This window comes from Numida meleagris, chromosome 5 (genome assembly GCF_002078875.1).
Source record: "Numida meleagris isolate 19003 breed g44 Domestic line chromosome 5, NumMel1.0, whole genome shotgun sequence".
Taxonomy (NCBI): domain Eukaryota; kingdom Metazoa; phylum Chordata; class Aves; order Galliformes; family Numididae; genus Numida; species Numida meleagris.
This window is the reverse complement of record NC_034413.1, coordinates 69723757-69747795: the sequence shown is the minus strand read 5'-3', so window position 1 is coordinate 69747795 and position 24039 is coordinate 69723757. Positions and strand designations below refer to the sequence as shown.

At 46.4% G+C, this 24039-nt stretch overlaps 1 long non-coding RNA gene across 1 annotated transcript; it reads left to right on the top strand.

Moving 5' to 3' along the window:
* LOC110400536 lies at positions 15440–23328 on the top strand. Its single transcript, XR_002439925.1, has 3 exons — positions 15440–15478; positions 22445–22769; positions 22844–23328. It is a non-coding gene; the product is annotated as an uncharacterized LOC110400536 (long non-coding RNA).

The window sequence follows — 24039 nt, the reverse complement described above, 5'->3', positions numbered from 1 at the left end:
CTCAGCTTACAAATGGATCTCCATTGAACTGAGTGCTCGGCAGGACCCCACTGTGCCCTGTGCATCCCAGCATCACCAGTCCCCTCCCGCATCTCATGGCCGTGGTCTGGGTACCACTTAGTGGGGTGGAGGGGCAGCATCTGGCCTGTAAGAAATTGGTTACTCCTGTCCAAGCTGAGAGGGTCTCAGCAATGACCCCCCAGTGAGACAGACTCCCCCACCCAGCAAGAGATTAGGACACTCTCTTGCCTACAAGCAAAATGCAAATCCATTAAGGACAAATTGCCCTGCAGTTGTGTTCCTTGGCCCATATCTGGTACAACCACCATCACTGGGACTGCTGGGAATACACTCAATTATTGTTCCACAACTGCTGAAATGAGCAGCAGATTGAACGTGGTGAGCTCCTTCCCTTCTCTTTGTTTCTGGTGTGCTTTTCCCCGTGAGGAACGCTGCCTCGCAGGCGGCGACGCGTGGGTGCTGAGTGCTGCACGGCTGGTGCTGCAGCCCTGCTGAATGGGATGCTCTTCTTGTGGTCCTTTCTGATTTTTTACGCTATGTCACTCCTGGAAGCACATTGATAGGAACTGTCAGTCAGTGATCATTTACAAAAGCGGGGAAGAAGGATGCTCATTTTATGTCTTGGGAAGAGAACAAGGAAGAGGAGCAGTCTCCTTTTTTGCTTTCATGAGCAATAAGCTCACAATACATCAAAATATCAAAACTGAAGCCACTTTAAAGAATGGTAGGTTTCCGAAACAATAGCTAAGAAAGAGATTTAAATCACAGCAAAACACTGCAGCCATCAAGTTTGAAAGTGGAAAGAGTCCATTTAGTGTAGCAGCATGCCCTGTGGCAATCAGGGTTTACAGGAACAATTAGCATCTTGCCAAGATAAATAAGGATGTGAAAAGAGAAAATGTATCTACATTCCAGTGTGCAAAGTGAGGTTTACCCAGAAAACAAGAGCCAGGCTCTGATCTATTTTCAAGCAAAAGCAGAAGCTTTTTATAAAAAAAAATTGAGATGCTTACCCAGGCTCTCCTCAGTGCAGCCTTAGCAAGGAGCTGCTGCACTCAGCCCTAAGCCCGGACACTACACCCAGCCCTGGCCTTGGGGTTTCATTCCCAGCCCAGAGAGGGTGCTCGAAGGACACCAGAGCAGCAGGGTCACCTCCCCATAGCCCTTTCTATGTGCAGTAGTTTTTCTGCACAAATGTTGCCCCTCATCTCTAGCGTGAATTGCCTTTCCAGTTGCTGGATCCCATGCCATTTTCCTCTGGATTAAAAAGCTTCCAGAAATCTCTTCTACCTGTTACCATACTGAACCCAGCTCATCTCCAAGTATGTGCTTTGCTGAGGCAGATAGATCAATCTTAGTAGCCAGATACCATAAAGATATGCTTTTGAAGCTTATTTTTATAACTCTTCCTCAGACCTTTCCTCTCTCCAGAGTCAGACTTCTCAGTGGTGAATAAACTCAAAGACAGTTGCTGTGGAAAGCACCCTGTAACACTTGGTGAAGGTGGGCGCAGGGGGCTTTCATTGATACAAGGCCAGTGACATGGTTACTCTGAATGCTGTCCCTTGGTCCCCCCTGTCTTCTAGGCTCTGGCAAGAGCTACCCAGTCCTGCTGCCAACCCCAAAGCCCCAAAGCAGGCTGAGCCTCCAGCTGTGCTCCAGAACACGTGGCCACACATGGGTTGGAAGGTGCTCCTCATGTGCGCTGGAAGATGCTCTCCACATGGATTGGAAGATGCTCTCCTTATGGGTTGGAAGATGTTCCACTTATGGGTTGGAAGATACTCTCCATATAGGTTGGAAGGTACTCTCCATGCCGTGCAGGTTGAAAGATGCTCCCCAAATAGGCTGGAAGATGCTCTTCATGTGGGTTGGAAGATACTCACTATGTAGGTTGGAAGATGCTATCTATATGGGTTAGAAGATGCTCTCCAGCCATTCCTGGGATGCACCTACAAGTTCAGCAGCCTCTTGGTGAGAAATCTGAATCTCTGAGTTCCAGTCAGCCCTTAGAGGTGCCAAAATATGCGACCAGGAGTGAGCAAGGCATTTCCAGATCATAACAAAAGCCTTGGGTGGACTTTGTCTTCTGCAGGTGTCTCTGCTGTCCCCACAGGACTCCTGGAGTGGCATCCCAGTGGGTGCCTGCACCAGGCAGGATCAGTCCCCTGCACAGGGTGCTCTCCATTTCTTCTCTCTCCTGCCCAGTTCTCACAAACAAGGCAGGACAAAGCTAGGCATTCACTTCAGACCTTGAATTTCTGCAATGTTTTTCTGCAAAAGCTATTTTTGCAAAACAGGCTTCGTTTTATTTCTGTGCTTTGCTCTTGCTGCTGAACACAGGGTACCGAAATCAAGGAGAAGAGCGTGAAATGAGCTTGCATCGCTTAAAAGAGCTTGATTGATATGAAGCAAAGCATTTCCCCTTGAATTCACAAAGCGGAGCTAGCATTTTTAAATCAACACTCGTCTTTATGAAAACAAGTAATTATTCTTTCATCGAAGCCAGAGCCAAAGTCTGGCAAATTACTAAAGTTAGAAAAATGCAAATGTTACATGAGTCCAGAAGACCGCAGCTATGTTTCCTTAACTCAGACTCTTCCCGTAGATGCATAATGTCTTTTCCCTGTTTATTTTTGTGGTTAGCTGGAAGCCAAGGCCCCCTCCAGCCTGTTGGTTTGACAGAAGGACGATCTGCAGCGAGCGGCTGAGCCTGGGACCGCGGCCAGCACCAGAGCCTGCGCAAGGCTTGACCTTGTGCTCCCATTTCCACGTGAGAGCGTGCAGACAGGGTGCTCAGGAGCTGGCCCCAAGCCCTCAGCTCCCCAGCACCAGCAGCTCTCATCTCACAGGCGTTAAGGGATGCTTGTGTGCATCGTGGTCCTTACACAGGCAGGCAGCCCATCGCTGCAGCAAGGCGGCAATTGCGGTTGGACTTGATGATCTTAGAGGCCTTTTCCAAACATAACGATTCTGTGATTCTATGAATTTTCTATGTCAATGTACGGGTCAGTGCAAAGCTGTGTAGGTGAGGGCATGACGAGTTGCATGGGGACCTGCAGCTGTAGCCCTGAGCCACTGCAGTCATGTGAAGACAGTCTTTGATGTCTTCATTTGATTCATAAGTTGCTCATCATTCCTGATTTATCCAGCACATTCTACAGACAATTAATTAATCCTGTGCAAGGAGCACTGCATCAGCTTCTGTGGATGCTGGCATCATGTAAAATATAGCCCTGTGCTGACATTCAGTGTATTAGAAACCACGATCCCCAAATTGAACATTCCACAGACTATTAAATCAGCTAAGCCTCGTCTTGGCCAATTTGCCCATAACAGAGAGAAGCCTGATGGGGAATCAGGATGTGGCACCTGAAATTGTCCATAGAAGGCAATATATTGTATCTCATACCCACAAATCTCCATGCTGGGAATGTGAAAGCCACATTTCTGTGTCTCAGCAAGAGGAAGAGGCAGAGGTGCTGAAAAGGTTGAAAAATCAAAGACTCCTTGCTGTTGTTTCATTTGAAAAAGCCTGCAATCCCCAAACTGCAGAAAGATTCTCAAAAGGACCCCCATGCTGTTTGTCCTGTTTGCATGCCATCTGCATGGGGCTTTGCTGTGTTTTGGATGGCATACCCAGCACCACAAGCTGAAAATGAGTCTTTCCTCTGGAGCCAAGCTTCTGCTTTTAATGGCAGTGGTGATGTGCAAACAGAAGCACAGAATCAGAGAATCATTACGGTTGGGAAAGACCTCTAAGATCATCTAACTCAACTGTCAACCCATTTCCACCATGCCCACAAACCACGTCCCTATGGAGAAGGAGCTTGGTTGCTCTCAGGACATGCTCCACCACATGCATTGTACCCCAGTTATCTGATGGGTGATAGGACAGCATTCTCCTTCCAGGAAGGTTCAGGGGAAGCAATGCATTATCCACGTTATGAAGGCTCAGTGCGTTGGGTTGGTTTCCTCATGCAGCTTGAGATGCCCCACACAGCTCACCATGCTTTTCCATGAGCACGACCCCATCTGTGTAGAGGGGAGGCAGTGTTTTTCAGAAATAACTTGGGGGATACAAAGAGCTAAGAACAGGAAAAAAGATCTCAGATAAAATTTTAATCATGTTCACAATAAATTAAGAGCAGGTGAGGGTTGCGATGAACTTTGTCCATCTGACGTTGTTCCAGGATGAAGCCATCGCATGGGAATCCCTTTAATGACTGCGTGATTTGCTGATTTTATATGAAGAGTACAAAATCAGGAAAAGTGGAAATGAATTGCTTACAAAATGAAATGCATATGGGAAACATAAAAGAACGAGCCGGAATAACAAACTGTGTACTTTAGGATTAGCCCTAATTGCAGAGACACCAGCCATATGTGGCCAGAAATGAAGACCATATTTGATCAGAGCTCTTTGCTCCGTTCTGACTTTATGGGCTATGCCAATCGTCACGAGCCACATAATTAACTGAGAAAGCACAGCCTACATTTTCAAGCCCCTTGTTTCATTGTCAGTTCATTTATGGGGTGAAACGGTGACTTTGCTAGAATTCACAAACGGCACTACCGATATTTACAAAGAGAAGACTAAGCACAGAAGCCAACATTTTTTCAAGATGACTTAATTGCAAACACTTTCCTTCAGCGATCCACTTCAGGAGACACCTTAAAGGGGATTTGTTTCCTGCCTGTGTTGAGTGTTTAATTTCTAGAATAATGTTTCTCACCCTTGGCACTCCGAATGATGAGTCGCTTGTCAGACCCTGGCCCACACTGCAGAACACCGCAGGACAAATAACCTGAGTGTTTGCAAAAGAAAAAAAAGGGGAAAAAATAAGCCGATGAAGCCAAGATTTAAAAGGAGACCCTCCCTCCTTTCTTGTGCAATGCAAGACATGGAGCCCCAGTTCCCAGAGCACATTTCTGACAGCAAACAACCAAAGCTTAACCCCAAAGTTGCAATCACGTGTAATGCTGTCAACACTCCAGCAGCACTGCAGCAGGCACAGCAAGAGTGCATGGGGAGATGCATCTGAGATGTGGGTGGCATGGGCAGGGTACTCAGTACCCAATGATCCTGCCCATGCCACCCACCACCCAATGCTGCCATTTTTGAGGCTGCAGTTATAGATGTTTCTGAAGATGTCTCCATGAGGCTTATCCCACTGAAAGAAGTGTAAGGAATCCTTTTGACCAGATCAGGAGAATTTATCTTTAATTTGCTGTGATGGTTTTAATGAATAACACATGACTCTACCTTCAAAAGCCTTGAAGCACTGACTGCAGGTGATCAGTGCATTTTGAGTCTTTTCATGCTTTCCTTCATTATACGTTTTTCCAAACTTAAAAATGGGCATAACTAAATAAGTGAATTTTCTTTAAAGCATAAGAGATCGCTCAAGGAGTTTGAAGCCTCAGTAAAGTTGATTCATTGCTGCAAATGCCACCACAATGGATGGAATATTATATTACAATTAAATAATAGCCTTATGGATATAGAGTGCATAGCATAAAGGAGAACACATTTTGGGCCGGAGAGTCAGCAAGGTGCAGGATGGAGGTCAGCCCCAAAGTGACCAGCAAGCCAAGCACCAGGTGCACAAATTACTCTGCTGGAAGCAGAGTGAGCTCACTGTTCTGCCTCCATCGCCACTGCCTGGTGCTGAGTATGTTCACATGTAAGGAGAAAAATGTCACAGAGAAGGCCAGGACTGGTTGGGGCATCCAGGAGACTGAACCCATGGGAGTCTGAACCCAGCAGAAGGCTGCAGAGATGGCCATTGGGTCTGGGGGCTCCAAGTTTGCATTATGAGCACCACAGGGCCACCCAGGTTGGCTAATGATTGTTCACTAAAAAATGCTTTTTATGGTAAAATATTTACCCTTTTTCTTTTCTTCTAATGTCAGTGGCGATTTTAAAGATAAGATTGCTGTATCGCGTGGGAAATTTTGAAAGCAATGTTTGCCTCGATTTAAAACACTGTCTCCCAACCTTCCGTTCAAGCAACTTCAAGTGGAAGTATCAGTCAGAAAGATGACTTCCTGACATGTTTCAGGCTTATTTTTAAACTAAAAGAAATATTAAGTCAAAGCAAACTGGCAGTTCCAAAACCATTTTGAAACATTGCTTCAAAACACAGTGAAGCAATGCAGTAAAAATTCACGGTGCTATTTTTAACACATTTTAATGCATTTTTTAAATGTTTGAAACTTATCACGTAAAACTGGGATTTTGCTTAGGAGAGAAAATGAAGTGAATGGAGATTTGTTTCTCTCCATTTTTTTAGGTACTTGGCTTGGTTTTGCTCAAGAAGAGTGGGCTTATGTCTATGTGCCAACAGCAGGTCGTGGGCTGGCCACCTGTCCGAAGCAATGACATGAAACTCATTTAGAGACTGATGTATGAGAAAGAAGAAAAGAGAAAAAGGAAAAAAAAGAGCTGTCACTCTTCTGATTCCCATTGAGCACCTGATTCCCTTTTCCTGTTGGTGCCCAGAGGAGGCAATAGCTCTGCAAAGTTTGGGTTTGGCCCCCTCAAAGCCCAGTGCTGGTCCTGGGATACAAACCACAGCACCACTGCTCCAGGAGAGCTTTTGTTGTCCTTCTGCATTTATACCAGATAATTCTGCATAACAAGAACTTCCCAACTGGCCCACATTTCCTGGGGGTCATTTTATAAAAAGTGATTTCCAAAAGCATCTTGAGGTGAGAGTGGCTTTGCTCCATGTCTTGTACTTCATGAGTTCTGCTTACAGCAACAAATGGTGTTGAAGACAATCGCTCATGCAGAAATCCAAGCTGGTAATCCCCATCAGGAGACACTCGTTAAATTCTGTATGGTATCATTGGTTCTATGGATAATTAATAATGCAATCAGCTAAAAGAATGTATACAAGGTATGGATGGTATCATACAAAAACTCTTCCAGATGACTGGTTGAGTAAGATTTTCACTGAACGCCATAAATGCCATAAATTCCTCTGGTTCATGCAGAAAGCAGAGAGGCTGGCAGCAATGAACAAAAAACCCAGGTGGCTCAGGAGGAGCACACAGGAGAAGCCCTCCAGAAGGCACCGATGCCTTTGGCATGGCGGGGCATCTCCCATGCCCTGCATGGACATGGCCACGTGACATGGAAATGGCTGTATCCAGGAAGGAGTCACTCCTTACCCCAGGTCCAGGGAGGATAATTAAATGCACTCAGACATGGGACTAAAGGCCAAGGTTCAGTTTCCGTGGAAACCGAAGCATTGTGTTTGCTAACTTCTGTTGGTTGCAAGCATTGCCCACACAGTAATGCTGGCGTGCCAAGGGACATCAGGTGGCCCAAGAGTTGACCAATGCCAGCATCTTCATGTCAGGATTCCTGTACCTCCACCCTTCTTGCAATTTCTGGCTAAAAGCATAATAAAGACTTTTTTCCCTTCTTTTTTTTTCTTTTTTTTTTCCCATAGTTTTCCTTTTATCTTAATAAAGACACAATTATATATCTTCATAAAGACTTTGGCCCACGCAGTATCTCCTTGGCTCTTGTTGAACACCGGAAAAAAATATGTGAGCTCACTGGGGCTGCACTGTTAACGTTGGTATTTGTCAGAAGGAACTCCTCCAAGCCTTGTTTTCATTTTTTCTGGGCCCAGCCAGGGCATCTATCAGCTGGTTGTCACCCGCCATGATGGATGTGGCCATGCTGCTAGGAGGAGGGGACAGCGGCGCGGGCAGTTTTGTGTCCATCTTGGGTTGCATCACCCCAATGGAAATGATAGCACTCGGTGGGGAGAGCTGGAAAAAAGTTTGTGCTCGAGGTAATGAATGGCTTGGCCGGGCCATTCATAGTGTCTAGTCGTAATTTTCAGTCTTTTATCTCCGTGTCTGAAATGGCTGGGGATTTTCAGGGCTTTTTACAGCTATTCTTTAAACAAGATGAACTATTTTTAGCTTTACGAGAGGGAGCAGGGTGGAAACGAGCCAGGCTTCCCAGCACTGTAATGGGCTCCTGTGTTCCCTGCACAGCCGGGGATGCCATCCAACCCCCGCGTGCTGCTCATCTCGCCTAGGCAGGAAATAAAGGTGATTGTCACTGTATTGTGCGGATAAAGAACCGCCCAGAGCTGCTCGTGGATGTGAATGGGCCACATGTGCCTTCCGCCCGAGAATGAGAACTGAAGACTAAGTTATGTCAACGTTAAGTGACAGATTAAAATATTGCCACGTATTTAATCCGTGTTTTAAGAGAACACAGGTAAATATCCCCTGGAGCTGTTCCCGAGCTGTTTGATTTCATGTTTTGTGCTTTGTCCGATCACAAAGGCAGGCAGCTGGCCCCAGCTGTAGGGCAGCCACAAGCACACGTTGCAGGGGCCAGCGCTGCGATGTAGGGATATTTAGCATTCAGCAGCATTCTGCTTGCTCTTGGTGTGAATTCCCCACTCCCTCCTACGCTGTGTGCTGCAGTAAGGACATCACTCCAGTATAAAATCCCTTTAACAGCCCACTGTTGTATGCCAAAGTTTAGGAAATTAAGGAAAATATACCCAGATGGTACAATTTTCTCTGAAATCTAAGGGTTTGGGCCCTACACATCTATAATTGCCACCAATATTAATGGCATGGAGCTACGAACGAACCCTGTGGTTGCTCTCAGCATCCTCAGGCACCAAAGAGGAGGGGGCCCTGTATCCGTGGCTAATTGGCTTGTTCCCTTTCTGGTCCCTGCCCATTGTTGCTTTCATGCTTCCCCTGTCTCTCATTGTGCCATCCACCTTTCTCCCGTGTCCCTCACATCTCCCCAGGCTCCAATCCCCTCTTCCTTTCATTGCCATTTCAAATGCCCCAAATTGTTCTATTTCCCAGAGCCTCCCGCTTCCCTGAATGTCCTCCCCCAGGAACAATGCCGGGATCTCCTCTTTCATTCCCATTGTCTATCTGCTTAGTTAAAAGCAATTGGGTGTCCGGCCCACACAAAGCCATCAACGCGTGCATCTCATTTTGATCCCGACATTCGCAAGCCATAATGGAACCAGAATCAAAACAGTCAAGAAATTTGGCACAGTGAGGGCTTGGAAGGAGCAGTTCAAAGGGAGATTTGCAAGATTTTTTTATTTTTTAAATCCAGGTTTAGAGAATTGATGTACAAATCCCTTCCACCCTGCCAAATGGTTTCCAGTTTCTCATGGCAAGAAAGCACTGCATAGTGAAAGAAAGCTAAAGGAAATGCAGAGATTTTAAAGAAACCACCCAGCCCATTTCTCTCCTTTTCTTTGTTCAGAGGAGTGAAATGAAGCATGGAGGACGATCATTGTCCCTTCCCCATCCCTTCACTCTCAGTGGCCGAGAGCCTTTCAGAAGCTGGGAATTCCACCCTACTGTTATTTTTGTCCCAGTGTTAATTTCATCACAGTGTTCATTTCAACTTGGTGTTAATTTCATCTCGGTGTTGATATGTTTAATGAGGCCACCGTAGATGACTTGTACCCTGCAAACACACACTGTCCCCAATCAACCCAATCTAGTACCTGATTTAGTGGTTGGCAGCCCTGCCCATGGCAAGGGGGTTGGAAATGGATGATCTCTGAGGTCCCTTCCAATCCAACAATTCCATGGTTTTATTAACTCTGTGGTCTCTTCCAACCCAACCATTCCATGGTTCTAGGATCTCTGAGGTCCCTTCAAACCCATCCATTCTATGAAATGTTATCACAGAGCAATTTCCTGATGCCCCTTGCAGCTCCCCAGATGTTGCTCTCAGCCCTGCACATCTGGCAGGAGAGCACAGGGGCTGGGGAGCGGTGCTTGCCCCAAAGCACCCTGCCCTTCACTGCTAGCAGATGCCCTTCCAGCTCTGTTTTCCCACTTATCTGCAGCACAAATCCTTTGAAGAAAAGGCTGCCCTCGCATCCTTCAGAATAATGTGCTGCTTTGGCTTAAAACAGTAATTACTGGGTGTTTCCTCAGTGCAATGAAGTATTTATTGGCAGTTGGTACTGAAAATTAGATATTAAAGGGCATTCGGTTACACAAATCAGCACACATTAAATAACTTTTACTCCGAGACTAAAAATATGCAGTAACCCTTCCTCCAGGGCATGTATATTTAAGCGTGCGCACACCGCTTTAATTAGATCACTGTGCTATCAGTGGAGGGAACAAGGCGATGTGGTCGGGTCCTGGCAACCATTAACTTTTCATTTGCATTTACAGCTCGGTAATGAGGAGATCAGATAATGACCGAGAGCTCTTTCCTGTGCAGAGCTCGGAAAGAGGCCGTGTCCCCACACCTCCTGCCCCTCGCTCCTCTCACTCTTTGATTTAATCCAGGCATGCAGCAGGAAGGGGAAAATTCCCCAAATTAAACACCCCGGGATCTATTGAAGATTTTATTTGCCTTGCCCCTGGGCTGGCGTTGGGCTGGGCACTGCAGTCCCACAAATCATCCAAGCATGTGCTTAGAGGAGCCAACGCGCTGGGGGCTGGCCAAGGGATTTGGGGGAAGGACGCACTGCACAGTGACTGATGCAGATGCTCCTTGCAGAGCACGCGCTGCCGTGTGGATGGCTGCCTCTGAGGACCAATAAATTGCCTCCTCGTTTTGCCTAATTTTTTAACTTGCTCCCACATCTTGCCGGGGTGCAGGTAGGTGGCAGCTGAGGGGAACAGAGCAAGGGATAAATCACAGCCAAGATCAAAACGGCAGTAAATATTTATATTTGTTTTTTTTTTTATATATAGAAATAGATACATCAGCTGCATCTGTTGGACATGCACCAAACTGCAGCACTAATTTGTGTACAAGCAGCTCCGTCTCTCCTCTCCTACCCTTTGCCCCCGTGCTAATACTCATTTGGGTGCAAGCAGCAGCATCCTCCCACTGCCAGTTACAGATGAGTGATTTCTTGCTCTCCATTTGGAGAGGAACAGAGCAATGCACAGCCTGCATGCCCCCGCCACAAGCCCTGCATCAGAGCTGCAGGCAGAGCAACCTGCACTAATTGCCTTTTCCTTGCTCAAAAATATCTCTGCTTTCACCAAATTCAAGCCAGTTTCCTGCTTACCTCTTTTAGCTAAGTTGCAAATCTGCTTTTCGTTGCTCAAGATGTCTTTAATGCAGGGATGGGATGGAAGAGGTATTGGGAAAGGTGATGGGAAGGGTTTCATCTCATATGCAGCTCCCTGCACTGCCAGAGAGGAATCTGGCACAGCTTTGGTGCTTGTGGGCACCCACAGTAAGGACTAAAGGCGGGAGAGCAAGGAGCCCACTGCTGCCCATCACCTCTTCCTGAGCATTCATTTCTTTGTGAGCAATAAATAGAGGATAGACCCACTGCCCAATGGCACCACCTCTTCCTGAGCATTCATTTCTATGTGAGTGTTAAATACAGGATAGACCCACAAATTCTAAAAGAGTAATAATGGTTTAATTTCAACCTCATGCTGCAGCAGTAAGGGGGGAGCACCTTCTTCCTTCCCTGCAGCCCTCTGTTCCTACCAGAACCCAGCATTGCTCTAGTGATGTATGGCTGGCAATGCAGAATCATGCTCCTAGGGAAGCTGCAGCCTGATGTCCCCACCTGGGACCCTTGACCCCAGCAGCCAGGATGATGACACCCATAGGCAGACGCTGCACAGCCAATGGCAGTGCAAAACATTGGCCATCAACTCACCCAGCTGCACACCCAACACTTTGGGAGGAAAGCAATTGCCTGGAATCTTAGACAACGTCCCTCATCCTATTTGCCGTGTTTTCATTGACAAAAGACTAAAGTGGGCAAAAACCAACAGCCTCGTGCATAACCCAGGGAGCGGTGATTAACTTCGTGCTGCGACGCTCTGCTCCCCCGCCGTGGCAATGCTGGCTGATTGCAAATGGCCTCTGCCGGGACCCTCTCTGCCAATTCTCGTTATTGATCACGTGTCGCGCGCCGGTTTATCTTTCAAAGTGTCTCTTTGTGTTTTCCCCCTCGCTTGGCTGGCAGGCACACATGGAATTAACTATGTGTCCGATCACATTACGCTCTCGTTAGTGTAGCTGGGCTCACAAATCCTATCTGTGGTGCATGGGTCTGGAAGCTCCCTCTCATAAAATGTGATTTTATGAGCCCAGGCCTCATCCAATTTATTCCCCCCATCACTGCCATACACTGCTTCAGGAGTTAGGTAATTTGTAAGGGCTATCACACTCCAAGCTTCCTCAGAGCATCCTTTTGGTCTTCTCAACCTCCCACTGAGGGTCTCCTGGGCTCCATAGCCTCCTCCCACTGTGAAGCCTAACTCTAGGGCACACAACCACAGATGAGCTCACCATGATGCAGTAAATGTGGAGACCTGCCCCGGGAGCTCTGATAGCAAAGCTCTCTTGGAATCATCCATACACCAGTCTGTTGGGTAGCAAGAGAAACCATTGCCATTGGGAATCAAGGTCTGTTGGGTAGGAAGAGAAAGGATCGTCACTGGGAGTCAAGGTCTGTTGGGTAGGAAGAGAAAGGGTTGTCACTGGGAATCAGGGCTGTCATGAATTAGACATAAATAGTGATGACTGTTTGATTGTTTTGCTTGCACTGCTGATAGCTACATAAGACAAAATCTTAACAATAACAAAACCAGCAAAGACAACAAACAATAGCAGTGTCTTATGACATGAAAATCTGTTAGAGGTGGAGAAGCCCTTCAGCAGTCTGGACCAGATGGTACCCAGCAGGAAGCAGAACTTACAGCCCTTCTTCAACAAGACTTTCCTGGAGGAAATGCTGATGGGACCCAGCTCTTTCTCCCCAGTGTCTCATGATCAAGTTTGGTAGCAAAATGACTGAGCGGTGCTGGGACCACATCCATGAGGTTCTGCTCATTTTACCAACACTGGCGTGCAATCACCAGCCCAGTGCTCCTGCGGTCCCCCTCACCTACCAGCTACAGACCTGTCCAAGCACAACTAGTTCACAGCTTGTCAAAGATATGATCTTTACTAGGCACCAGAGGAAATATGGAGAATTTCTAGAATCCTGGCTCAGATCCCCTGTGCTTTTACAAAAACCACACGTCAGTTTGTGCAGTGAAAGGATGCGGTAATTGTGAGCGGGAAGGCGGTGGGGCCCCTTGCTCTCGATTAGACCCAGATGGCCTGCAGAGATGGGGAATAGCCTTTGCCTTCTTCATGATGAATGCACAAATCCGTTCTGCAGCTATCTGAACTGTCGTGTTGGGAAATGTATGGTGATTGATTAGGAGAGTATTAACCTTGTCATTTGTAATAGGTCATCTGGTGATTTTATCACGTTTTAATCCATATTTTTTTCATACCAAGCTACTTTCTAAGGAAAACGTGTAGATGGGAGAGCTGGGGACAGATGGGGGTCATTGTTCAAAGATTCTGATAATAATTTTTTTAATGCTCGCCTTTTCTGAATCAATTTTTGGGTATCTCTTACAGTGGGGAGAGATGACCATTTTCCAAGATTTATGTGATCAAATCAGTAACATTTATTTACTGGTCACCGTCTATTCTCTGTGTCCTTGAGGTGTTGTTAGACAGATGGGACAGGTTTAAGAGAACAGACCACAGGCAATAAGTTTTTAGGACCTTGCTCTGCCCAAGACATGAATGTCTCCCTGAAGTCACGGGGAGGTTGCTGTGCCTATCAAAGGGCAAAACATAGTGTGGATTTATTTTGTGCTTTCTGAGTATTTCTGTTTTATTCACTTTCCTATTTTAAGTGAGCGATGAGCTCAGGTGGAAGGGAGGATGTTCTTCCAGTTATTTATATACAATTTTCTTGCTTAATAGAGAAACAGAAACACCAACAACAAAAAAATCAAAATAGGGGGAAGCATGCGAACATATTCCTGACACATGCCTGGACCTGCTGCACGTCTGAATACAATTCAGAGAGATCAATATGCTGAGGCAATATTCTCTGGCCTTGCCTGGAACTGATATTCAGAGGGAAAGGCAGGACTGGGGTGGCTGTGGTCTCTTCCTGCCTCTGCATCACCACTACCCTGTGTCGAGCACACACAAATGGAAAATGTTTTGTTTTCTTTTTAATGCATTGCATTTTAATCAATTTAGATACAACAAAGCAGGTAACATATAAGTTTCCTATTACTGCATTTCTTATGCAGTAAGAAACCATCATTTCTAGAGTCTGGCAGTAGATAGAGCTGTAGGAAGGGGTTTCTGCTGTTGCATATTTGTTATTATTGTTGCTACTTATGGGACAGACTGCAAAGAACAGCTTTTTAGCCCAGAAAATAGAGCTCACCCAGCGCAGCCCCAGCACTGCAATGCCTCTGTCTCTCACAGCTGCACAGCTCCCAGGTCCCTTGTTCAGGGCTATGGACACAGCCAAAATAATTGCACTTGCAAGAGAATACAGCTGCTCATAAAGAATGCTGCAAAGTTTAGGGCAGTTTAGGCTGGGGAAAAATAGCCACATCATTTACTCTAATGCTGCTAGCTTTATTGCAGCGATGCGATAATTTGACCAATCACAGTCATTTTGACAATGAATGCCTTTTGTCAAGCTAAAAGAAACAGTCATCAAAATACACCTGTCATGTTGCTGTCAGCCAAATATAGCCTGAACAGCAGAGACTGAAACAACGGAACGCAGCAGAGCGAGGTCTGGGCGGCACAAATTCCCTGCCAGCAGCAGGAGCGAGGCCGTGCATGCCTCGTTCAGTTAAAGGATGCAGTAATCATACAATTGCTTGGAAGATGGGCAGCATGTGGGTGATGGGAACTGCCCATTCTGCTGCTGGCATCCTGGGCCAAGTGGAGCCTTCTTGTTTTAACAAAAGTGTCGTTCTTGTGGGATTTTCCTGTCAAAGCCCAGAAGAAAATAGAATGAAAAGCCACCAATCTGTTATGATGAACTGTTTAAATGGGGCTTTAGATATCATATTTTTGCAGTTTGGGACACCATCTGTGTGTGAATCAGTGGTAAGAATGAGCCATTTGTCTTACAGAGACCCTCCTTTCGTACTGCATATTCCCGTGCATTCCTGACACATTTCTCCTCCCTGGCAACACTCAGGATTGGTCTCTCAGAAGCTCCATTCCCAATAGGGACATTTGTTTTAGGGACTGCCCAAAGATACATGCTTGAGGTGACCTGGGCAGCACTGAGGCTCCTTCAAGGACAAGAATGGACAAGGCGACCTCACAAAGTCCTTCCTGGACTTGAGCTGGTTGGTGGAGGAATAAGTGGATGGAGCTGGTTGGAGCACATGGTGCAGTTGTGTAGCTGAAATGCTAAGTCATGGCTTGAAGCAGTGATGGAGCACCTGGTGGGAAGGCAGGGCCAACCCAGGGGAGCTCAGGTGCATGCAATGCACCTGAATGATTGAAAGGGGTGGAGCCAGGATCCACCCCTTCCCAGACTTGATTTAAGGGTTGGCAGTGGAGGCAAGGGTATTTTGTTAGAGATCCCTGCATATCTGAGGCCTTTCAAAGGTAAGCAGATTTTTTTCCTTAGTTTCTGTGTCCCCTGCTGTTGTGTTTGGGCTTTGTCTCACTCGCTGCAGACTAGGACTTTACTACCCCACTATTATTGCTGTGATTTCCATTGCATTATAGAGTTATAACTTGTTATGGTGTTACTGGTGCAAAACTGTGCCTGTGTTCCATTCACACACACACCCCCCTCCCCTCCATGGCAGAAAAGCAGTGAAATCCCAATTTTCTGAGCCAGAGCCTTCACCTGGAGGTGATCAAAAGAGAAAATCCAACCCAGGCATCTTGCCTAAAACAAAAATCTGAATCTCAACTCAACTGAAGGATGTGGCTTCAGCCCTTCCGCATTTGCTGTAACAAGTAATCTTCTGAAAAAAAAAAAACAAATAAATTTGTGTAGAGAGATGTCTGGGGTCACTGCACAAGGCTGTCACACTGAGTTATCTCAGGCATGTTCTAGCAGGAATTCGTTGAGACTTTGTACAGAGTGATGGATCCTTCTTGTACCTAAATCTAGACTAAGTTTGTCTGAACTATAAAAAAAAAAATCATAAATAACAAAGGAAGTAAATGGCTCAGAAAACATGTAGAGATTTGTAGGTGGTTCTTTATTTTCTTGTGTTAGATAAATAGGTATGATGCTCACCCAATATTTGGCCCCACTGGCCAAAGCTGGCATGTGAGGACTACACAATAGTGAATGCCTACGGAGGTACCAAGGCTTTTATTCCACCAGCCCCTTTCCAGTTCATCCTTCCTCACTCAGAACCTGCCTTTTTCAGAGTGAGGTAAGGAAAAATAGTTCCATTGCTCCCCAGGGAACTCATCAGTGCTAGGGACAGCGGGAGCAGAAGGCAGCCTCGTGGCACAACCCTGCCAAATCTTCACCACGAGTAACTTCCAATGAGCTGGTGCAAGAAATCAGAGCAGAAACACATGGTTTCTCTCTTACTTTCACGTCAATTACCTTTTAATCAACTTTATTATGCTATTACATTTTTTCCTTTATTTTCTCATCCTGATGGATCTATGTCCCACCAGTGCTCCTGTCTCCAGTTGCCATCTGCGAGCAATCTACATTCTCTGCCTCATCATTAATTTGTGTCATTTCTTGAGAACAGCGCTATCGTATACTCGGGATAAGCTCTTCATTCTGGTTCAGGACTGCCTAAAATGCCTCCGTGTGTGTGTCTGAGCTTGTTCAAGTGTCACCAAACCACAGCCCTGGCTTGGGGAAGAGCCTTTGCCTCGCTCCCATTGTTGCCAGTGGTAGCTTCACCCCACAAGCCATGGGTCCTTTGCAAATGCCCAAATTGTGTCCAAATTTTCAGTGCTCTTTCCCCTGACCTCCACACGTGGTAATTGTTTTTCATGAAAAAAATGTCAATGGCTTTTTACACAGGAAAAAAAATGTATTTTCTTTGGGACGCTCCCTTTCTGGAAACAAAACAATGCTTTTGGAACTCTCTTTTTTTAATTTCATTTCTCATGTAAGTTTGAAAATATTTGGCTTCCTTTCAAATGCAATGAAAACAGCTTTTGAAACATCCAGATTTGTTGTAAAGCAGACATCCAGCTTTTCAAAGAGCACTGTGTCCAGAAGAAACATATAGAAAACCCATCCCACTGTTCTGTTGTTCCAGTGGCAGAATGAAGACGTTTCTTGGATGTTGAGTTTGCTGTGCTCTTGCAAACAACCAATCCATGGGACACAGAGTCCTCTCCATGGTGGGACCTTGGAGAAAGGGAGCACAGCCTGATACACACGGGGCAAGGAGAAAGCCCTCCTGAGCAAATCCTCATGTTCATCCATCTGACATGGGTACTGCTGGCCTTGGAGCCTCCTGCTAAAGAAAATCATGCAAGGCAGAGACAAAGGGGTGTGCCTCTCCCTTTGACATGCATCCATATGTGCCACATGCCGCTTGTGCTGGCATAATTAACTTAATTTGACAAACTGCATCGAGCAACAGGCGCAGTTGTCTGGGAGCCCGTTTGCTCCGCACGGTGAATGCTCCCCAAACCATCAACATGACAGAAGCACTGTGTCTAATTAACACTTTCTAATACCTCAACAAATAACAAACCTGCTGTTGGGAAAAATAGTTTCACACTTCCTTATCAAATTAGGGCAAAATCACTCCTAATGAGCTAAAATCAATTAGAGCGACACCGAAATGAATGTATTTATGCTGTCAGCAAGAGCTATTTGCATAACAGTTTGCAAGGGCAGGGAAGGTGCGATAGCTTTTTAGTGCTGCTAATGAGGAGCTGCTGTGGAAAGGTGCTACTGGAGAGAAAATTGTCTGCTGGCGTTGTACACCAATGGCAGCTTGTACAGCATCGAGAGCTGGAACTGTCACCTGGGTTGTGTGGGATTCTCCCAAAAGGGAAGGAAATGCTGAGGCAGGTAGGATGAGAAGAGAGAGCAGAGAGGTAAAAAGCTTTGATTGAAATAAGCTGTAGCATTCTGTTGCTGTTAAAGCCTTTAATTGAATTATAGGACTGGTTCATGAGCAAAGAGATCGCAGATAGGCCACTATTGATTTTAATCATATTTACATTTTGTAGTGGCTTTCAACACCTTGTTGCAATTCAGGCGTGTATGGATGTGTTCTTGACCTTGGAGCTGGTCTCTTCAGAGCCATGCTGGTGACTAAAGTATTTGTGCCCACATGGCTGAGCCTCTCTGCATCCCCACGCCATTATTTCCATGCATGTAGAAATGAGGATGTAAGAGGAAGAATGACACAACACGGGCGGAAACAACAGGCTGATGCAGCTGGGATATTTACAGATCAAGGAAGGACCACAAGGCACTTGTAGCAAATCATGTTATTCTTAATTCAGGATATTGTAGCACAATTGTAGAATGAATCAAAAAGCTTAGATTTTTTTTTTTCCCCAAACAAAGCAGAAGAAGGGACAGAAAGAGATGTGAAGAGAGACAAAGAGCTGAGTCCATGTAAGTCCTTCTGGTCTCCCACCGCAGGGCTGTGGGGAATGGCATGGTGCAAGAGAGTTTTAGGTATTTTCAATGTATTTTCTTCATCATATTGACATAGAAATGGTCAGCTCTATAGCTTGGGAAAACTGAATCAGTGCAAGACAAGACATTTTCCCTGTAAAACAAGAGCAAATTTTCAAATGCAGTGTGATGCTTTGTGATGATCCTGAGCTTTTTGTATTTGGGACAGGTTTTTCCCAGGACAAAAATACTGTTTGTACAACCCACAAGGCTCTGGACTTCCCCCACTTCTCTAGAATTGCTCTGCGTTGTTGGTTTCATTTTATTAATCAGTGAAAAAGGTGTATGTGCTGGGGTACATTTTAACCTCAAAAACCACTACTGGTGTCAGGAGGTTTCTCACACGCCTAAGATCTGAGTTCCCTGTGAGCTGGAAGGCTGCTGGGATGTTCTGCCTGTGGGAATTGGGATTTCCAGATGGAGCTGCCCTTGAGGGATGTGATGGGGATGGATTGGTGGTTGGACTGGATGATCTTTATGGTCTTTTCCTACTTTAATGATTCTGTGAGCGTACGCAGTCATTTCTGACCTTAAAGCTTGGTGCAAAGCTGTGCCCACAGCACACCTGCATCATCCAACTGATGAACTGATGGTTAATTGACATGAGGCTGAGCAACATTGGTAGCATCTGCAGCATCCCTAAAAACACATTGAGGGTCATAACTAAGAAAATTTCTGCAAGAATTTCTTCTTCTGGAATGACAGAATTGCAGGGTGGAAGGGACCTCAAGAGATCATTGAATCCAACCCCCCCGATAAAGCAGTTCTCCACAACAGGCCGCACAGTTAGGAGTTCAGACATCTTGAACATCTCCACAGTGGAATACATTTTCCATTCAGTTTTTCTGCAGTTTTCTCAACAAACACAGCAAAGATGCTTTGTCACCCTCCGCAGGGTATCTGTGAGTGTGTTAGGGTCTGCCTGGGGCCACCTGTGTTGAAGCCACAGAGCATCCCTTTGCTGTAGTTTCGCACATTCCTGTGCATCAGACATCCCCGCTCCCAGCACCACCAGCCATTCCAGCTGCCTTCTGGGGCCACAGCACCAGAGATGGCACAGAATCCATCAGAGGGATGGGTGTGCGTGGAGGGAGCACATCCATCATCGGCAGCACATCAGGATTGGGCAGCACAGGATGAGTCCAGGGCTCTCATCCAACAGACTGCAAAACAAGAGCTGTCCTATTTTAACTTTCCACTCCAGGTACACTGTGCGGGTTCCTTAGGTACTAAGCACTGGATCTGCTTCTTATCTTTGCTTTTTATCTGGAAATCATGAGGAAAGTATTTTCTAATGTAACTAATGCACTCGGAAGAAATTTGAACAGAGTTTCTGTCTTTATGGAAAAAAAAATGCCACTGTCTTGTGCTTCATCATAGTCTGCAAACAGGCACAGGGTTATGGATGAGTGTGGTTGAGTAGATCAGGAAACTATGGACTCAGACAGAATCACCAAGGTTGGAAAAGACCTCCAAGATCATCCAGTCCAACTATCCACCTACGGCTAATATTTTCCCACTAAACCATGTCCCCTAGTACACCATTTAAATATTTCTTGAACACCTCCAGGGTTGGTGACTCCTCCACCTCCCTGAGCAGCCCATTCCAGCACCTGACCACTCTTTCAGAGAAAAAAAAAGATTCCTAATATCCAACTTGAACCTCCACAGGCACATAAAAATATTCAAAAAAAAATAGATTGGCATCATTAGAAATTTGGGGACATGGTGGACCATACCCGTGGCTGAGATTTCTTGGTCAACCATATACACAGGCACCAGAAAGCCCAGGCAGGGGAAGGAACACACGTGGCACAAATGTAGGAAAAAATTCCCCAAATCTTCACAAGCATTTCCACTTGGAAAAGAAAACATTATTTCTCTAAGAAAGGAAAAATCTCTGATAGCTTATCTTAGAATACTTTACAAAAATTGAGAGAATTGGATGGAAAAAGTCTTTTCTCTTGTGATTTGTTGAAAGCTAGTTTTTCTCAGGGAAAAAAAAAAAACATTCTTGTGTTATATCTGGCTCTAATGTATAATTTTTACATTATGTCTGCGATCTTTGAGAGATCATCTGAAATAAGGTTGCAATGTAATCTCCTGGAAACAATGGGAGCCCGCAAGGTCGGTGAGTAAATGAGATGAGAGCACATGAGCAGCTAATGAAGCAATCAGAGAGTAGTGAGAAATGGGAGAAAATAAATAGGCAAATTCCAGAGTGAATGAAACCAGAGGGTGTGAGGAGGGGGTCCCTGCACCCCTGGGATGTGCCCATCTCTTGGGGCACCTCAGCAAATCCCGTCAGCTACACCTCTGCTGGGTTTTAGAAGTGATTTCACTTTATAGACTAAAAAATCAGCAGGAGGCAATTCCTCAGGTCACGCAAATTAGGGTGGACCTACACAGGGCTGGAGCCAGTGGCAGAATTAATACCGGAGAAACAGAGTGTGGTCTGAGCTGACACAGCACTGGTGGCACCATGCAGCTCTGGTTACAGAGGCATTGCCATTGCAGGGGTTAATGCAGGGCAGGCACGTTGCGTGCCTGGAGGTGAAGTCATTCTCCGAGTCGGAGATTTATACGGGTAAGATGAAGTACATTGCGTGTAATTTCTCACCTCTCACCACCTGAATGGAGCACGTGAGCCCGCCTGGCAAAGGAGCGCTACGCAAATACTACAGGGTCAGCTGTATTTCATTTTTCTTCGAGTTTCAGCCTTCAAACAGTACTACAGGACAGTGAAAATACTCTGCAGAATCCCCCTCCGTGGATAGCAGCCTCACAATACAAATGCTACTTCCAAAAGCGGGAGGACGTGGAGGACCCAAGTCAGAAATCAAGTCATAGAAACACGTGCTTAATACCACCTGGTAATATTTATTTGCTGTCTGTAGCCTCAGAGAGGTGTTTCCTTCTTTATATTCAGCCTGAGAACAACGGAATGAAGCAAAACATTTCTTTTGATGCGTCTTCTGCCTTCCCGAGCTCTTAGGAAACACAGCGACCAAGCTCCTTTAAGAAGCTGCAATCTTGCATCACGTTGAAACGTCGTGGACTACCGCAAGACAAATATATCTTTTGTGCAATTTAAATGGCAATCAGGGAGCTATTTTTTCTGATTAATATACAGAAAGTTGGCGGTCACAGCAGGGGACTGATGAGGCTAATCCGTCAATGTCCCTGATAGTGGCACGCCTGATTGCCGCGCCGGTGGCAGCGCGTAATCACGAGAGGCAGTGAGCAAAGGCAGGGCACGCAGCCCCTGGTCCTCAAGCCATTTGGGTGTTTGCACCCCATCCACCACGTGAGATGTTTGCATGGGCTCTCAAGAGGGCTTTGCTAATGAAATGAGAAGCAGCAAAGGGTATCTACGTTTGTGGAAGGCCAGGCGCTGTCCGGAAACACGGCGGATGACATTGAGGAAATAGTATGTAGCAACTGATAACAATAGTGCAGCTAACAGCTAGGTGGTTCAAGCTCCCTTTTCTCCAGAAAACAAAATGCTCCAAGTCTCAGGCATCCTACTCTGGTGAGCATGTGGAGGGGTACGAAGGGGTACCAATGACTCTGACGTGTGTTGCCATTTTAGGCTCATTTTCCAGCACAGCAGTGAAATTCCCCAATTAGACTCAAACTTTTCAGCCGCCCCATTGCAAGAACATCATCATGCCATGATTGAGTCCCACACCACGCTGACCCACGCTGCACAAGACTGCATGCCACCCGTTAGTTTGCTGCCTTAGTTATTCAAAGGGAGCCACCAATTTGTAATGCCCTGAATATTTCAGCGCCAGCACATATCTAGTTAGCATGGATAATTTGCTCTCAGATATTTTTTCTGTCCTGTACATTCAGCCTGCTTTGCAAGACAAATGATCTCTTTTTTTTTTCTTTTTTTTTTTTCTGAAATATATTTCTTCCCTTTGGATTGCAAGTCAACCAGCCTGCAACTCTGCCACCTTAAGATAGCTTCAGAAAACTGCAGGCTCCTGCTGGCTGGACTGGCCCTGAAGCCTCCTCCATCCTCTATCCCCAACCTCCATCATCCACCCTCCATCCTTCAGCCTGCATCCTCTGTCCTCTGGACTGTCCCAAAGCACAGAGCAGGAGCGCATGTGTGCAGCCTCTGCTGTTGCACACCCTGCAGATGACAGCCAGTTTTCCTGCAGAGCTATCAGTGGTGGTTTGGCTGATGAGTTTCCTCCTGAAGGGACCTGGTCCTTTTGGTGCCAGGACCAGATGACACCAATGGCTCTGCAGGTAAATGAATGCCTCGTCCCACCCCCTCAAGATCTAAATCCTTGCCAGACCACTTAGCCTCCTTTCTTTTTCAGATTTCTCCACCATTTTCTTCCCTGTGGATCCCAGCTGGCCTGATGGAGGAGGCATGCATCAGCCAGAGAGCACGAGCTGCCACGAAGCTGAGCCTCTACGGACAGCAGTGCCCTCAGAGCTTAAAACTGTAATTTAAGAACCAGTTGCGAGAGCTCTGTAGACCTTAAATATGATCCTACAGAGCCATAATTAAGCATCTGACTGATCAGAAAATATTTAATGCTTGCAACAGGTTTTCCTTCTCAGCCCCATTAGATAAAGCGATACTGGTGGGAAAGTCCAGGGAGGCCGTTACCAGAGTTCAGCAGAAGGGCTAACGAGTCGGCAAACAATGTTCCTTTTAGGCCCTGGGCTTCGGGAGTCCCAAATTCCCAACATTAGAGCTAACACATTTTAAATTACTTCCCAAGTCCCAGCACTGGACTATGGTTACGTTTTGGAGAGCAGCCAAGAGGTAGCTTAGGGCTGGTAACGAATGCGGGCTGTGCCGCTGCGCTGTCCCAATGGTGCTGCCCTATAGGCCAGCCATGGCCTGGGGTGCTCCAGGGCCAGCAGTGCCAGTGGGAGAGGGAAGGGACTGTTGGGATTGTCCCAGTCTGCTCTGCTTGGTGCAGCCTCTTCTTGAGCACCGAGTGCAGGCTGGATGCCACAACATCAGAAGGACATACAGATATTAGAGAGGGCAAGAGATGTGAGGAGCAGCTTAGCCCCCTTGGTTTGTTTGGCTCAGAGAAGAGGAGGCTGAGGGGAGGCCTCATGGCAGCCCTGCAGCTCCTTGTGGCAGCCCTACAGCTCCTCATGGCAGCCCTGCATCTCCTTCTTAGTGGCCCAGCAGCTCCTTCATGGTGGCCCTACAGCTCTTCATGTTGGCCCAGCACCTCCTCATGTGGCCTTACATCTCCTTCATGGCAGCCCTCTAGTTCCTCATGGAAGAAAGTGAGAGCTGTGTGGCCACAGCCCTCCCACAGACGACCCTGCCAGCCTTCCCATGAAGTGCCTGCCCTCCAGCCTGCGTAATGAAGGGGCAGCCCCATCCTGCCTCATTTGGGAACTGGGACCAGCAGCATTGTTTCCTGCAGCATGGCTCCAGCACACCGCTGGCTTGTGCTGGGGATGCTGGAGCAGCATGTGTTAAATCAGGTATTTATTTACTTTTGTCAGATGCTTTTGCCTGGCTCATTTTTCATCTATGTAC